This window comes from Lagopus muta, chromosome 1 (genome assembly GCF_023343835.1).
Source record: "Lagopus muta isolate bLagMut1 chromosome 1, bLagMut1 primary, whole genome shotgun sequence".
Lineage (NCBI taxonomy): Eukaryota > Metazoa > Chordata > Aves > Galliformes > Phasianidae > Lagopus > Lagopus muta.
In genome coordinates this window covers 134,310,210-134,314,956 of record NC_064433.1, presented here as the reverse complement: position 1 = coordinate 134,314,956, position 4,747 = coordinate 134,310,210, and the positions used below count along the sequence as shown (strand labels likewise).

Sequence of the window (4,747 nt, the reverse complement as noted above, 5' to 3'; positions counted from 1 at the left end):
GCCTGCCTGCCTGGTCCTCAGAGCATTTTGCACACCCTGTGCCTTGCTGGGGGTAAGCAAATAAGACTCCGTCTCATTTTTTCTATGGTTCCACAATCCACTCTGTGTTGCTGAGCACTCTGTTTCATCTGTGTGACCTCTACATTTATGCTCGCTGTTTTCTAAGCCCAGTGGCTTCTATCTGAAATGACACAGAAATCTCTCTGCCCTGAAGCATCACTGAGTTCTAAAGCATCTGCGTTCCTGTATTACTATTGTACATTTGGACTGAAATTAAGTACAGAGAGATCCATGAATAATAGAGGAACACCTCTGCTTTTGTATCTCATCACAGCAGCTGTTGTGAGAACGATTACCTTCATTAAAATGCAAGAGATACCATCAGTATCACCATTCAAGGATATCCAGAAATTTCAAGTATAGAAAAAAAAATGTATATATAGAATTTAAAAGGTTGATTTCGATTTCTTTCCTTTGTTAGGCTTCATGTTTTCAATATTTTCAACACAAGTACGTTTTTAAATGCAGTGTGAGCTTATATAATCACAGGACCCCTGAAGCTGGATTTTCAAGGGGAAAAAAAAAACCCACCAAGTATAATGAGACATGATAAAATAGTGAGACCTGGTGTCAGCATAGCTGAGCAGATAAACAGGAGAGCTGTATGCAGACCAGGGACTGAAGGAGCCAACACTTCATCTTCTGCAGAGAAGAACCATGAAGATTCTAATGATCTACTGAAACAACTTGTGGGATCCAGAACATAGCAGCACTGAACTGTGCTCCCGACGTACAGAGAGGTGTCATATGGATGCCCCATCCCTGGAGGTATTCAAAGCCAGGCTGGATGTGGCTCTGAGCAGCCTGGTCTGGTGGTTGGCGACCCTGCACATAGCAGGGGGATTGGAACTAGATGATCATTGTGGAGTTTTTCAACCCAGGCCATTCTATGATTCTATGATTCTCACTTAATGAGTATTTCACAAAAAGTCCAGACCATACTGCTCTGGTAGCTGGCTGTAGGGTGGAGGTGCTTGGCACTCTGTGCTGTTCCTGCTCCCTGTTCCAAGAAAACCACAGGACTTGTGTTTTATTTCCAAACAGAACGGAGAACATTGAATTCATGAGCCAGCTATGCCCCGAACATTTGAAGTTTCACAGTACTTCTTCTCCTGCTCCAGAGCCCTCCTGATAGTGATGGGATCCAAGTTCTGTCTGACACCCTCTTGCTTTAAGGGAAGTCTATTTGTCATCACAAGTTCTACTGACCTTGATGCACAGTCTTTGACTGATAGGAACAAGAGAATTTCATCCATCACATTTTGCCTGGTAGCAGCATTACTTTGGTCTATATTATAAATAAACAGCAGTGTTAATGTTTTTTCCTTACCTTGAAGTGATACAAAAAACTCTATGAAGTCCTTTTATCCTTCCACTGCCTCCAGTGCATTTTCACAAGTATATAGCAAATCTCCAAGTTGGGTCTGGCAGGAAAGGAGAGGTATGGCAATACACTAATACTTCTTTTTGTACAAGACATCAGTTTCTTTCAAATCACTCTTTCTTTCACTGCTGTCTCTAAGGGCTCTTCTTTTAACATTTCTTTAATGTTTCAAAACTTTTTTCTGAACTCGTATTTCTGAGCTATTTTTGACTTGAGTTTGCTCCCTTCCTTTATGGTATACATCCAGAATGTGTGCATACTGCCTCAAAAAAAAAAAAAAAAAAAAAAAAAAAGGCTGCAAATGATGAAAATGTGAAGTCTTAAATGTCTTAATTTCAGCAGCTTGCCTTTAGCATCCCCCTCTCTACATGTCATAATTCACTTAATGGTTTATGCACACTTTCGCTATTTCACCCAAGCTCTAGACTTATATATGAGGTGGCTGCTGCTGCCTGCCATGGTCTTCCAGTTCTCTTATGTCCCCAACCAAAACCTCACCTAGAAATCATTCTCTCCCCCCTCTTGCTTCACCAGAATTCGTCATCCCATTCTTCCACCTGGCTCTCTCCTTTCCTGCCAGCACTGCCCCTTTCTACTTTTTGGAGCCAGTCCAGTGTTTACTAAACTTGTGGGACTGTATTCAGGTTTGCTATTGCTGAGTAAGTTGTCATAGAACCATAGGATATCCAAGTCAGAAGGAATCCACAAGGGATCCAGCTCCTGGCCCCACACAGGACAGCTCAACATTCAAACCCTACATCTGGGAGAGATATCCAAACTCTCCTTGAACTCCAGCAGCTTGGAGCCATGCCCACAGCCCTGTGCACCCCGTTCCATGCCCACCGTGCTGTGATGCAGCCCCTTTCCCTGACCCTGGCTGGGAAGTTGTGATGTTCTAGATGGCCAAGCAAGGAAGCTATGTCCAGAAGTGGGAATGGAGTGAAACAGGTGAAACTAACCTTCTCCATTTTGCCAAAGAGGGCTATGTTGTTCACTCCACCCCAAGGAACTGCCATGATGTGGGCCCTGTTCACAGCCAGCAAGCGCCAGCCCAGGGGCCAGGCACTGCAGAAAGGAGCCTTAGAAGTATCTAGAGCATCTCATCTCTGAGCGTAGCTCTATGGTTATGAGAGCAGAAGCTTGTCCTCCTGATGCTACCACAAGTGATCTTATACCCCTATGGTTTGCTCTACTGCCTCCTTCCCCAGCTCTGCCTCTTCTCTGTGCTTCCAGCTTTACCAGCGCCTGCCCAAACCCTCCCTACAAAGGAGACCATGCCTCTGCCTATTTGATGCTGGATTACATTTCTGATTTACAACTCAGTTTGTTTCCAGGAGAGTGCACCTTTTGTAGCCTTCTCATGTTGCTGCTGAGTAAGAGATCATGGCATCTTTAATCTTCCAGCATGAAATCCCTCTGCACCCTGCCACGCTTAGATGCCAACGGCTTCAAAGGCAGCCCTAGCCAACCTAGCATCACAATGCTGCCGACTGTGGGTGCTTGAGGGGACATTTTTGCCTGTTGTGATCATTTAAGTACTTGTCCTGAAAATATTCATGCACATATTCCATTTGAATCATAAGAGCACTGTGGAATCCCATTCATCTCGGAAAAATTAAATTCCAGTCTGCTGCTGCTATGCCTGGATCTTGCAAAATGTTGTAGTACAGAAATATAGCTCCTACCTGAAGGCATGCGTTTCTTCCTTGGCTCTCTGCTGTCATGTGTTGCCTACACATACATGTGCTAGTAGGGCTGCACACATTCTAGACTGAATCTGCCTTTCATTCACCCAACCAGAAGCACCTGCCCACCTTTGTCACGTAGACAAGACACTAAAGTCCCTGTTAGCTCCTCTTAGCATAGGCATAATTACTGTTATGCACTGGAGCTATTGCCCTTGGGGATGGTTGCAGGATGGAGGAGTTGCTGACTTGCTGTCTGTCTCCAGCATGTGGTTTCCTCCATATCAAAAATGTCCTGATGGGAAAAAAAGGCCCTTCTGTGGATCTGATCCTTCAGCTTGGGGCCAAAATAGATACAATTTAACCTGAAAGCTAATCTGTGTCAGAAACACATACCTGAACTATCATGGGAGCTGGGATAGACTTAAGTCAGGGTAATTGTACAGCAGTTCTTCGGCAGTAGTGATCTCTTTCTTCTCTGTAGGTGTCCAGATTGGTGTTTAGTTGTACAAGAGGAAGCAAAGCTGGAGACAAATCCTTGAGGAGTCCTTGTACCCTGCAGAAACAGCACAAGCACAGAAATGACAGTATGGTAGAGCAGGAGGGGCCACTTGGTGGTAAAAGATTTTTATTCAAGTTGTAACTGGGAGTATCTTTTCACTGGCTGCCAGTTAGTTTGCTTTTTTCCTACTGATTAATGCAGATGTGGTGATGGCAAGTGATATGCAATACAGTGTTGTTTTAAACACTTATATACTGGAGACAGTAAGAGAGGATGCCATGCCTTCTCTCTATGAGGAGAAAATAGGGTGTGCATGAGATGTATGTACTTTGAAGTAGGAAGCACTCAACACAAGAGCACATTTTTTTGGGAGACCCAACCTGGCACTCTGCTCAGTGAATTCTAGGCCTCTAGACCAGAATCCATGTCTTCTGATTCAAAAGGAACATTTGCCCTTCGGTTCAGCAAGGTCAGTCATCTTATATGAAAATTCCATTGTGTGGTTTGGGTTGGAACATTCATGAGACGTTCTTCTACACTTTTAAAAATAAAAATAAAAATAAACCTTACCCCAAAATAGCCAAATCATTACAAAGCCACTAAATATGCCTATGGAAAAGTTTTCCATAGCAGTAATCTTATTTGCCTTTTTTATTTGTGCTTAAGACAAGCCATGCTGAAAATTTTGGAAAGGGAGCAGAGAAATGCACAGCAGGGAGAGGCCTTTTTCTTTTTATCTGATAAAAAAACCAGACTGCTGTTAGATCAACATTTTAATAAAGAAGACAACACCACAGTTCCCATCAAACCTACAGCCTCAATATTAGAAGCAATCCATCAGTCTCCTCTAGGAAAGCTCCTGCTGCCCAAGGCACAGATTCATTTACCTGTAAGAGCACAGACAACTCCAGATTAGGCTCATACCTGAGAGAAAAAGGTAAAAAAAAGGCTGACATATGTTTTGGTTTCATTGTGGACAAATTCCATCTCATCTTATTTTTGTCAGATGTTTCTCTCCCATTTCTATCTCTGGTTTCCATTTAAACATCACATATTTTCATTTAAAAATAAACTCTCGCATACAGAGAACTAAACTAATATATATTTAAGTATACA

The 4,747-nt window shown here is 43.0% G+C and overlaps 1 long non-coding RNA gene across 1 annotated transcript; it reads right to left on the bottom strand.

Moving 5' to 3' along the window:
* Positions 1-1,402: 1,402 nt before the first annotated feature.
* LOC125688177 (uncharacterized) lies at positions 1,403-4,516 on the bottom strand. The gene is made up of 3 exons (XR_007374633.1): positions 4,445-4,516; positions 3,526-3,685; positions 1,403-1,484 (listed from the first exon to the last, which is right to left on the bottom strand). It is a non-coding gene; the product is annotated as an uncharacterized LOC125688177 (long non-coding RNA).
* Positions 4,517-4,747: the final 231 nt, after the last annotated feature.